The sequence below is a fragment of the Chrysoperla carnea genome, chromosome 1 (assembly GCF_905475395.1).
Source record: "Chrysoperla carnea chromosome 1, inChrCarn1.1, whole genome shotgun sequence".
Taxonomy (NCBI): domain Eukaryota; kingdom Metazoa; phylum Arthropoda; class Insecta; order Neuroptera; family Chrysopidae; genus Chrysoperla; species Chrysoperla carnea.
In genome coordinates, this window is record NC_058337.1 from 76,684,061 (window position 1) to 76,698,136 (window position 14,076).

The window sequence follows — 14,076 nt, forward strand, 5'->3', positions numbered from 1 at the left end:
GCTAGTGACAATTTGCCAAATATAATTAAAGGAGTGGTTAATTGATTAAACTGTCGTTCATGTTTGACAACAAAGTAAGCGGCCTTGCTTATGGACATTCATTTAATCACGACATCAAGACAAGTGTTGGCATAGTTTTTATCAACAAGTGATCTGAGTACGCAACACCTTCCCATTCATAGCTCCTTTGTCCCAGCAAATAAAAAATACTAGATAGTTAAAAAAAGACCTTGGAAGTAGTCTCAGTTTGAGGGAATCAATGTTACCGTACTAATATTAAACAGAATAAAGAAGAATTAGTAAATAAGGATTTTGAATCCGCAGCTAGCGTCGATCAAGTCACTCACTAAAGCAGCTGGTTGTAGTATAATCAAGCTACTATTAATTCATAAGAAAATTTTAGGGCAAGGTTTTCTAATTGGTTTGGAAAAAGTGGCTGAAGTGGGCATAATGATTGAAGTGGGTTTTGCTTCTGGAGAACTGGATGTGCTTCTAAGCAAAATACTGTATTTTATTAAAGGGCATTATTGTATATAGAGGTGTTATTCTTACCAGAATTTTTTTATCTTAAATTTGTGAATCTTATTATAATACATCACAGTTAACTTCCATTATTTTCTATTAATAACAAAAAAATTAATGTTTTGATGACATTTCAATTTAAATTTTTATTTTAAATATAAAAAAAGTAAATTAGTGAATAATTACTTAATCTTTGTTTCCGCTTCAACGGTTAAGGTTACAGACAATCGTGTCTTTTTTGTATTTTATGAGAAATTATACTAATTTTTTAATATTTATACTTTCCGTGTTTTTATTTTTATCTCAAAAGGCATTATAAAATTTACAATAATAAAAAAAAATTCTCTTACTAGAAGTTTTTTTATATAGAAACTTGTATGAAAACGGTGGAAAATTTTAAAATATACAAATAAAAAAATCTATCAATCAAAACGATGCAAAAAATAAATTTTTCATTTGACCTGTAACATATATAGCCTTGTTCATGGAATTTTTTCGAAAATTCTTTGTAATAGCTTTTTTTTTCTTTACGTTAAAAGATTATACTTTTTTTTTTCTTTAGAAGTTTTTTAATTATTTAATTTCAGTTTTTATCTTTAACTTAATAGGCCACAGGCACACCTTTGAAAACCTTACTTATTACATCATCGTTAAGACTTTGACTTACTTATCTGTTCTTTTTGTTCTGTTGGACAACTTATATAAAAACATTTTTCTTTTTCTCTCATGATATCAAAGAAATATTATGTTACCAGGCTTTAAATTGATGAAAATCCATTTTCGTATTATTCCTTCCTTCAGAAAGGCCATTGAATAAAAATGGAAAAATGATTTTGTGCTAAATTCAATAAAGCGAGGTGGTCGTTGACCGACATTTAGAAAATTGTAATTTTCTGATTGTCGATTAACAGGCAAGACTTTTTCATTTGGTAGATACTATGTTAATTGTAAAAAGGTTCAAACAAAAGTTTTATATTTCGTAATTTTACACATTTTCATATTCTGTTATAAAAATTGACTAAGATGTACTACTTTTTATGATAAGCAACCATTTCGAATTGAGGCAAAGCCCGTTAATTTTTATTTTTTAATTTTTCGAACCAAAGTTGTTTCTAAATATTTTAACGGGAAGTCATTTTTGTTTGGAGTTTTTTTTTCGAAAATCTAACAGATTTTGCACAAATTCTAAATTATTTACATGAAATTCAATAATAAATTTCTAAATATTAAATAAAACTTAGTTTTCATGTCTTATCGGTAGGGGTCAAATATATCTCGTTTGACCTCCATGAGCGAGAGAGTACACCTTAAACATCGTTGGACAATTTTATAAATACCTCAAACAACACATTCCATCCGATTTCATTTAAACTCTAACAAGTAACAAGAAATCTTAGGAGTTTTGCTTAGTAAGCTAGACTACAAACTATTCCTTGAAAGATATTTGCCCTTATTAATTAAGCTTTCTCATTTTATGAGTAAATATGTTTGAAAGGTACACAATATAAATACATGTGTGCACTTTATTTAGTTTACATTCTGCGTATATTGACTTGAGCGAGGAAATTATTTCTAAATATTAACTAATGAGATAAATAGTTTACAAATTGATAGATCATCCAAGTTGAAAATTTGATAAAAATAATTTCAACCTTAAATCTATCTGCTGGTACATCCCTTATATGTATGGAGACACTTGGTTTTTTTCTGTTCTTTATCATTGCTAATACGTTTACTTTCTATTAAAAGTTTGTTTCAATTTGTTTTCATTCATCTTATACCAATTTTCAATATTTTTCTTAAAAATTTGCATGGATACCTAAGCTGAAATTTTAACCACATATTCTTTGAGTAAAAGTACTCAGACAAAAATTTTGAGCCTTTAAATCAATTATTGTTGCCATGCCCACACATCCTTAATCAACAATAGTAATAAAGAAAATTATACTTTTGACTACTGTAGGATATTCACTTAAGCCTCATTCTGTATATTCGCACATTGCGTGAGTTTTATTGGAGGTGTTTCCATAGTAACGATACATTACTTTATTAATATAATTGTAAGGATGCATATATAATTGTTATGACTTACATTGAAAATTTAATATTATTGTTCAATTTGATTTCTTATTTTCACAATTTTTAATTCATTTATTTATTTTTTAATGCAAGTTTAATTAATTAGTGTTTTTCAATAATATTAATTTGACATTTTGTATAACATTAACATGTAAAGAATTGCAAATTAGTCATAACAGCCTCTTTTATCGCCAAAATTGTTCACTGGAAGCGCTGGCATCGATTTTATTGTCCCTACCATGACTACGCACACAACGAATAGGGTATAAAAATAAACAGAATAAAATGACAAATGATTTATTATGATATTTTCTGTACGATCATAAAGAACTCGTTACAAATATTATATAAGAGATCCATATTAATTCCATATGGAAGTTAAAAATAAATAAAAAAGAATAAAACCATATGAAAGACGAATAATAAGTTATAAAAAAATGAAATATAAAACCTGTATAATTGTTAACCTTTTGTTTACGTTTTTGTTGTGGATATTATTCTTTCTATTATTATGTGATCTATCTATCTACTGGCTTTTATTTGTAAAATTTTTAATTTGTTTTTGTTATCTAGGAAATTTTATTTAATTACTTCATTATTATCATAGCGTGGACCACTTACTGTGTTATAAAATTACATACAAAACAATTGAGATTCAACACAAATTATTACACTTTTATTTTAACACCCTCTGATTTCTGAATTTAACGCATTTAGACCTTGAAACTTGAAAATAAATATTGTGCCATGGTTAAATCGCCATTTTTTTGTAGTAAGTATTTTTAATTGTTTATTGACACAATAGACCATGCATGGGCAAAGGAGTCCCTCAGACTTCTGTATCTAAAATACCAGTAAGACAGTGACAACCTAAACAGTGACAACCAAAAATACGAGAAAGACACAGAGACAACATTTTTTCTGCTTATCTCATTATTATTAGAGAAACTGAGATATATATAGAGAAAGAGTCGTATACCCGTCGTGTTTCCTCCTCTATGAGTAATGTGGACTTGGATAAAGAAACACACAATAAATTAATTGGCACACAATAAAGTTATAACAATGATGACTTTGACTTAAAATTACTCGACCATGTCTGCAATAGACCAATATACAGTTCAAAAAATTTTGAACGATAAATTGAGTCACTTGCAGTTTTATACTTTTTAGTGCAAAAAAAAAAAACTTTAAAATGCACTTTTTACTAAATTTCCATTTAAAACAAAAGAACAATACATCAAAATATAATGGAAGCGATGGGAAGAAAAAAATTAAAACCGTTTAACACTTATTTCATCACCATATTTATATTATTTTTGTATTGTATTTTCATTTAATTTGCTCATGGCCTAAAGTCTTCAGTTCTTTACCACATTTGGGAAATACCTTAATTTTCCTAATACAACATTTATACCGAGCAAACAAACGATATAGAAAAAAGTTTTTCAAATGTTCAAAATTCAAGGTTCGTTAATATCAAAAATTTTTAAAAGCCCAAATTTTTCTAAAACAATATTTTTAGTTGATAATTAATCTTATTCATTCAAAAACGGTATATTTTTGGGCATTACCGAAATATATATACAAAAATCGGCAGTTTGTATTTTTTGTATATTTATAGTAATTAAAAGAACCATTTTGAAATTAGTCGAATATACCAACTACTTTCAGATTAATTATTTAATGGGAAATACTTGTTTAGGACAGGGAAAGTATTATAACACAATGTAAATTTTCAAATAATTTTTCCTATAGAGATAAAAATGGCTAAACAAGATAAAACCTTAAAATCGTTTTACGAGAAAAATTTCAAAGATTTGACCGCTTGGATATCTTTTTTTTGGCGACTAAAATTTTTGGTTCACTCTCTAATTATATATCTAAGGCATATAAGTTTTATTGAAATTTTTATAATTTATGTAAATTTTTATTTATTAAACAAATTTGTACGTATTTCTTACAATTACATCATCTATGCGAAATATAGCTGGTAAAATATCAATAAAAGTTATTAATAATAGTAGCGTATAATAATATTTATACTATTTACCGAAATACCATTCCTATGGTTCAATTAATAACTTACGTAACTATATGGTATTTTAATTTTATTTTGGTATCAAGTTCATTCAATTTTTTACAAAAATTGAAGCTAATATCAGAGTCAAAACTACAATAGGGCAAACCAGGCAGTGTCCCAAGACCTCCGGCTTAGAGGCTCATTTTCAAAATAATTTTTCAAAATACGTACTTAATACTTAATTTCTGCGGATACTGAAATTTAATTTTAGCACCCTTAGCGATTGTCGATTGTTAAATCAACTACTTCCAAATTCACTTCAATTGGCATACATTAAATATGTATCTAAACCTAAGCACATTAGTAAGTTGTTACCCACATAAGGATATAAGTAAAGTTTCTTAAATAAATATTTATAACAATACCATAACCTCGATTGTGAATTGATGTATGTATAGATACACCTAGTCTTGAAGATTTTAAATGCATTAGAACCCGCAGCTTGAAAATGAAAAAAAAAAAACTTATCCAAGAGGTCCCCAAAAAAGGCGAGAAAAAGAGAGGAAACTCGATGAAGATGCTAATGCCATAAGTACCCAAAAAATGATACAGTGATTATCGACGTAACGTAAGGAACAAGTAGCATGGAAAAACAAGGTACATATAGTAGTTTTTTATTCTATGGATAAAATTTGATAGATTTTTTTCTAATTTATTATATATCGCAATACGATTTTCTTTTGATGACAATTTTAGTTTGATCCCGGAGCCTTTTCAGGTCTATTTTCGGCCTTGGCTAAAATATTTTGGTCAAAAACCTCACCTACAAGATATAAAGTCAGTAAGGCGGACTCAAAGCAAACTAGAGGATATTTTCTCAAGAAAGCAAAAAAATGGAACACTTATTGTTGTTATTGCTTACCATTAGCATCCAAACGACATACTTTCTTCATGATTCGAAATATAGTACGCTACAATTGTTACAACTAGCAACTTCAAAATTTCTTGAAAAGTGTATTTTTCAATTTTCCATTAATAGAAAAACCTATGTATAGCTCGAATAATTATTCTGCTCAAAGAGCATAGAAATCATAGTAGTATGAACAGCTGATGAAGTTCTTAATGCCTAATGTGGTTTGCAACATTTATTTAAATTGTTTTCGAAACCCATATTTCCTAATTAATGAAGGCAAGGAAAAAACTCATATATTTTGGTTTGGTATCTTTGATAATTATGATTTAAAACATTAATTACTTAACCCAAGGTTAAATTAAACAATATATATTTTTATACCTACTATACCTAACATATTTTAAAATAAAACTTCGCGTTTATTCACGCATTGAAAGCACCCTTTTGTCTGCTTATTAACTAACTAACTCAACCAGACAGACCACCAAAAGTTAATAACACAAAAAAGTGGATCTATCGAGTCGTATATAATAGTTATCGATAGGTACCTGTTACTCTTTGGGTCATCGTATTCACAGGTACCATCGTATTTTACTCAAACCTAAATTAATTACAAAAAATATAATAAAATAAACTTTACCTTTAGAAAAATATAAAAAAGTGTATGATATTCCAAATAATGTAACCAAAATATGCACAAAATTTTATCAATTTTATTCACTTATAAAACTTTTTTCACAGCATTTTTTAAGAGTCACAAAAAAATTGGTACAAAAATTATTTAAAGAATCACCAAAAAAAAACGTAATAAATTGACGCACACTTATTTACACCAAAAAAAATTAAGTTTTTACAACAATTAAAAATGTTTACAACAATGGTATTAAAAAAAATCCACCTACTATACTCTCTCCATAAACACTTGGATCGCGTACTCTGTCCGCGATTACACTGAATATTGCCGCTACCGTGTGTTGTGTTGTGTGTGCATTCATACACATCCAGTTGATATTTTTGCGGGTAGACCGGTTTGAAAATAATATCATGGTATACCAGTACGCATGCGTTTGAAATATTTTTATCTCGGCAACATTTTGTATGATAGATTGAAAAGTTAATATATTTGTAGTCTCAATTTATACTATAAATGTTAAGATTGGTTTTATTTGTATATTTCGTTGTATTGTACAGATTAGAGAAACATATATGTATGAATGTATGTATGTATATATGTATGTATGTAGTCACACATGGTTCCACCATATATGATGCTTACTGTACCAAAAGGGCGCTGTTCAACTTTAAAATCAATCAGCACGAAAAGTTTATTTTTTTCTATGAAATTCGCTATAATATAGGCTTAATATAGTTCAATACTTATAAACTACTTCAAAACTGTGTAAGATTAGGTAGAGCTCAAAATGAAAAATAGGTTCTTACAACTTTTGTTTTCACATCAACTTGGTTTTCGAAACATAAATGACGATAGAGTGTTTAGTCTATAAATAAAATTTCATGCAAATACTATATCGAATAATTCTTCAAAATTCGTTAAATAGTTCTTGCTAACCAATATTTTAGTTGTAAAATTTCCAATATTTAAAAAGATGATTTTTCTTTTTTGATGAATTTTCTTTTTATAAAAACAACGTGAGACTACATAAAATCTGTGTATCTTCGGCTCTATTTCTCGATATTAGTTCTTATATTTGAAGTTTCGCTTAATACAGACAATTTTTAGGTATGCTTGACTAAATCAATACAACCGTTAAATAAAACATAAATATATCCTAATAATTCCATGCGCTTCCACCAAAAATATTAATATGAGGTTTTATAAATAAATATTGTTTATTAATAATTTTTCTTAAAGTTGCCGAACAGCATACATTATTATTCATAAATAGCTCGACCCGTGAGGAATTTTCCATCCATGGTTTAAGGCAACATATCTTTCTTAAAACAATGGTTGAAGAATAAATATACTTCTATTAAGCACAAATTTTGCTTAAATACTACTTACGATTAGGAGAACATGTTTTAAAAATAGTTTAAATTGAAATACCTTTAAAGTTATTTTTGTTACTTCTTAATGATGTCTTCAGTATTAGGACAACATCTATAAAAACTATTTCTTTTGAAACATTTTTTGCCTAATAAACAGCTTATTTAAACGTATAAGTAAATTTAATATGATAATTTTTCGTTAAATTTAATTATTGGCCTAGCCTGTTTAAACGGTACGTTTTTAGACCGTAAGTTTATTTTTCGCCAGAACCCAACATGATTAGCTTGAAATTGAGGGGTAAATCATGGAATTTGATAAAAGAATAAGGAAGATTGGTAATGGACAGAAAAAACATGCTGGATAAATAAAATAAGAATATCTCACAAAATTGCCTTGTGGTTTAATTATGCTTAGCTTAACAACTCTTTACCTACGAAAATGCTTGCCAGCAAGCTTCAATTTGGACATCTTGCAAAAGTTAAGCACTTCTAAAAAGTATCTACCACTGTGGAAAAATTTATTTCAGTAAAATAATGTGAATAGGGCCTAGGCCCTATTCTGTACTGTACTGATTCTATTGACGTTAGATGCTTCTAACGTCAAAAGAATCATTTAATAGTCAAGCAGATTGAACGCAGAACTAGCCATGTGTTTCTGCCATGTAGAATAGGTTAGGTTAGGTTATATTGGCTGTCCACGAAGGGCACACTTAGGTTATAGAGTCCATTGTGATACCATATATGTATTTTACCACTTTTCCGCTGATAATTTCATTTATCAGCTCCTCAATTTCTGAGGCTGAGTGCACCACCTTCATGCATATACCATGCACTACACCAGCCCATCACGCTACCCTTAGTATACCGCGGACGAAATTGGTTACGCTTTAACCAACTGAGCTAATAGGGCGACGTCATTTGGAATAACTTTGATAGGAAAAAATTAATTCGAAGAAGAAAAAAGCTGTTCTGATTGCTTTTATTTATGCAGACATAATTCAACACATAATCATTCATAAAAGTACCAATAATATTATAAAATTGTAACCAGGAACAATTTACAAAATATAAACTAAGCCACGAATATAAATGTAAACAATCTGTGAGTGTAAATAGCTTTTGTTTTTTAAATTCATAGCGAAGAAATGATCTGATGATTTTGTGGGGTGCATATATTAAACTATATTGCATATGTATTATAGATATTATAGAATTTACAATCATATAAAATTTATCTCAATAGTCCATTGTTTTAAACAAAATATATAATAAACAGATCGTTTATTTAATTAAAAATTCATTTCTTCAAGTCTTATAGGATCTAAATCTGGACAATTTTGGAACAAAAATATTTTTATGTAAAAAGGTAGAAAAAAATTAGTTTCTTTCTCTTTGATAATTTTCGTTAAAAAGATATTTTAAATTCTGCTCGTTATAGGATCGCGATTCTAAAAACTAATTTTTGGCCTTTTTCTAACTTTTATGTTCCAATACTATCTATTAAATTTTTTGTTTTTATAGTGCAGTGATATTAGGATTTCATTTCGGAATGAGAAATAATATGCTGTTAACTCGTATACACCTTCATTTTTGGGCGAATTGTCGTAAAAGTCATATAAAATGTCATGTCGTAAGTTATTCAAGATCAACAGTCACAATAATCAGTTTTTCGTGAATATCTCGGTTTCTATAGCTCCAATAATGTTAACGCCCAACCGTTTTTGACAGAGGGCAGAGAGAGATAAAAAATACGTTTCATTTAATTATTTAAAAAATAAAAGTATTAGTTTTCTTCTTTTTCTTCATCGTCATCATCTTCTGGGTATCTGAAAATGTCTGTGTCATTGTCATGATTTTCATTGTCCTGAATCGTTGTTTCTAGTCCTTCCATAATTTCCTGGTCAAATGCACTCTCTTCCTCAGTTTTTTTGTAGGATTTTTGTCATTTTTGTTTTTCAATAAAATAACAAAAAAACCAAATAAACAAATTTTTTTTTTTTTTTCGGTTTGTAAAATATTGATTCAGCTCTTTTTTTTGAAATGCGGGCTGTTTGGGGGGGGGGGGTCATGACCCATGTGACCCCCCCCCCTTAGATCCGCGCCTGGTGCTCTAATATAATTTGTGATCTGGAGTCAAAGTATACTGAATTAAAAAAGGCTGCTTGTCGAATTATTTCAATATTCGGAACTACGTAGTTATGTGCATCATTTTAATCTACATTAAAATTCATGAAATCCAAACACCGGTCAGTATCTTACCAGCATCTGAAAGAATTACTGAGTGCTGTATCACCTCTTTGGAGACTTCCATTGTTTTTAGTTTAGTATACAGTATTTTAAATTTGTGTACTGTCAAAATCAATCCTAAAAATAAAAATCTAACTATGTTTAACTTTTTACGTTATGTGACGCTCTTAAAATTTATCCAGATGGCCTAAACTGGCCACACGACCTAATTTTAGCATGAAAATACACATAGTTCCAAAAAAAGAAATTTTTGAGTTTTAAGGATGAGTTATGAATTCCAGTCTAAATACCTGGTTGCCATGAAAGTTAAAAACGGTTTATATTTACTTTTACCACTAGCGCTAACCGTGAAACAATTACTGCAAACTTCAAAAAATTGAAAATTGATCTCAATGATTAAAATTGCGAATTTCGAGTAAACCACCCCAGAATTTGAAGCCAATGATTTGATATTTACTATGTGTCTGATAAAGTAGTGCTAGCATATCGAATTTTAGCAAAATCGCATACTCCGCTAAAATTTCAATGTTTGCGCCCACAAAAGACAACTTAGTACTAAAGCAAGCTTAGCTAAATCGACTCATGTTGGCCTAAGCAGTGATTTCAGAAACATCCTGTATATTTCAAAGTTCAAAATATTATGACTCAAAACTATATTCCGAATTCACTGAGAGTCGATCCTCTAAAAGTGTAGCTAGAAATTGATACAATCAGGGAACATGATCAAAAGCGGTAAGATACATATTAAATACCCTTCTGCCATCTATGTATGTGAATTCAAAACTAAACAAAGGTAATGTAGAAAGCGTCTATTTAGTTGTTTATTTCACCTTATTTACTTTTACCTTCATTTTTATACCATGTATATATGAAATATACATAGTATATTAAGTTTAGTCCCAAGTTTGTAACGCCTAAAAATAATTATACTAGGAAAAAAATTTTGTCATAGGTGTTCATAAAATCACCTAATTAGTCCATTTCCGGTTGTCCGTCCGTCCGTCTGTGGACACGATAACTCAAAAACGAAAAAAGATATCGAGCTGAAATTTTTACAGCGTACTCAGGACGTAAAAAGTGAGGTCAAGTTCGTAAATGAGCATCATAGGTCAATTTAATTTTGGGTCCGTAGGGCCCATCTTGTAAACCGTTAGAGATAGATCAAAAGTTTAAATGTAAAAAATGTTCCTTATCAAAAATTAAACAACTTTTGTTTGAAACATTTTTTCGTAAACATCACTGTTTACCCGTGAGGGCGCCAATGAGGCGGAAATTTTTTGGTATGTACCATACTTGAATATCAGTTATGTATGTGTCACATGTATGTATATGTCATGTGATAAAGAAATCAACACTGACTATGCATGGTATTTCAACAATTAACTCAGTCAATTGTTTGTTTTCACTTGTTTTTTTTAAACTCATGTATCTCTAGGTATTCATTAATGAACGACTTTATGATTATATTATAGTTTTTCATTTTCGTGGGAATTTTACAAGATTTTAGATGTGAAGGATTTGCTGTCCCTCTAAATCTGATTCGCAATCTGCCTGTTTTCAAGACCTTCGAGCACTTCATATTTAAAACAAAGAATGGTTTAGTATTTGTTTTTAAAAAAATTTAATATTGATATCAAAACCAGAAACACTATGTTAAATAATTTTTGAGCTGATAACCATAGGTAGGTTGGGAGGTTCTTCATAAAATAAATGAATGAAGATTGGAGAACTTTTTAGGACTCATAAGGAAAAAACATGCAAGAAAAAAAATTCAAAATTTATTTTTTAAATATATTTTATATTAAATATTGTTATGCTTTTTCACAAGACATCATGACAATCCTTTTTGTTTTTTTAAAATTTGATTCGGTCTTAAGTTTATCTTTAATTTTATACTTATAAGCTAAAAAATACTAAAAACTACAATTATAATTTTAATTTTTTTTTTGTTATTTTTCATTTATTTATTTCTAAAATGATTTTTCATTTTTAATAAATCTTGATGGAACGAGTCTTATAATGATAATATTATTTCGTCTCGAGACAATTACAAAAAACGTTACCTAAAAAAGATTGTTCAATCAAAATTGCATATCATTTTTCACTTTTTTTTTAAATACATTTTTTTAACAAATAACTTTTCTTCAAAAAGGCGTTATAAAAAAGAGACAAACACAAGCGAATAATGCAATAGTAAAAATTTTGATTTGGCGTAAAAATATCATCATAATTCATCGTTTTTTTCCCTTTTTTAAAATATATTTTTTTATATATAGATATATACTTTTTTTATATTTAATATTTGAAATTCATCGAGGGCAAAAAAATTAGATAATTTTTTAGTACAAGGTGTTTAAACTTAAATCCATATCAAAAGGAAAACAAAAATTATATGATATGGTAATTCAATTTTTCTTTTTCGAAATTATATATGAATTTAAGTTTTGAATTTCTGAATGGTTTCAATATTTTTTTTTTAGTTTTCTTTTTTTAAATATATTAAATAACATTTATATTAAGTGTCAAAAAATATATACAACGTATTTTTTTAAATATTTTTTTTATTCCATAAATATTGTTAATATATTATTATCTAAAATGCTAAAAATATTTTTTTTTGGGTTGTATATAGTTGTGATACATGGTTAGAACACTTTTTTGAACAAATTTCAACAAAGTTTATATATAGATAAAGGTTATGTATAATAAATTAATTGGAAGAATATCTGAATATTTTGAAATTTTTTCAAAAAATCGGGTCCGGTTCCAACCATTTATATAAATTTTTGAATTCTTGTACTATTGCATTTTTTTTTTTTTTGGAGGATTTTAGTCGTAACCTTAAAATTATTGAAAGAACACAAAATTTTTTTTTGAGATTTGGCATCATCAAGAGAATTTAGAGTAAAAAATATAGAAAAGTACGAGAGAATTAAATTTATGAAGCCAGAATTATTATGTCTCGTCGCATTTTTTTAAAAATATACTTTTTTTTGTTTGTTATCTAAACGCAAAGCCAGATTTACAAAAAGGCAATTCTAAGGGACGTTTTCTAAAAGTATTTTTTCTTTTATTTCTCTTCTAATCTTTTTCCACATATATATAAATATTTATAAGGGGGGGACACAAGGGGAATGATTATTTTTTTTGTAAAAATATTTATAATTAAATTTTTATTAATAAGTAAATAGAATTTTTAAAACCTCAAAGTGTTCTCAGTCCAAATGTTTCATTAAATTTTTTTTTTTTTTTTGGTAAATTTTTAAGCCGAATTTGTTATTTTTTGAAAAAAATATTTTTATTTTTGATTTAAATATATTACTATAAGATAAATAAAAAACTTTATAGGCTATTAGACAGTGGGTGCATGCATTTCGAAATCTTTGCTTAATTATCTTTAATTCGTAGTTTTTATCTGACAACCATTGCCATAGTATTTTGAAACTATAAAATCTGGAGAATAATACGCAAAAAATAAATTTCGTAATGTTTTTCCTACCGACTGCGCCACTATCTTTTAGTCTATAATGTTTTTTTCAATCAATAATTTTTTTTAAAAGATTAATAATTATTCAAAATGATAAATATAAGAGATAAAAACGTATAAGAAATATATTTTTATAAATATATATAAGTTTAAAAAATAAATACTTAGGGAGGAAATGGGGATAAAAAACCATATCAATTATTATGCTTTTCAATATAAAATTACCTAAATTTTATAAAAATTAAAAAAAAAAAAAAATTAAAAACAATTTTTTAAATTTATTTACAAAATAATTAATTCAGAGAGCATAGTAAATCGGGGAGAGGGAGTAGCACGGGAGAATATTTTTAATTTGAAAAAAAATCACTAAATATTCTAACACGTATAATAATTAATAATTCTAACTAGTTTTATAAAAAAAAGTTCAAAAAATCATGGTTTAAATTATTATGGCATAACGATTTTAAATTAAAAAAATAAAAATAAAAACAATAAATAAGTTTTTTATATATAATATAACCTAACATTAATAATGGCGCTAAATTCAAATTAATAGAAATAATTTAATAAGAGTTAAGATACCGGGTTGTGGTTTTACGTCGAAGTTATTTTTTCGTGCGCAATTTTATGGTGCTTTAACTCTTACCAGAAAAATTCTATAACTTTATTTTCGATTACAATAGGATGGATCAAAATAATTATTCTCATTCTTACGGTAATTGTAAAATTTATCGAATTAATGAAACACAATTATTTGTATACACCCTGAATAAAATTAGAACCTTTTGCGTAGATGTC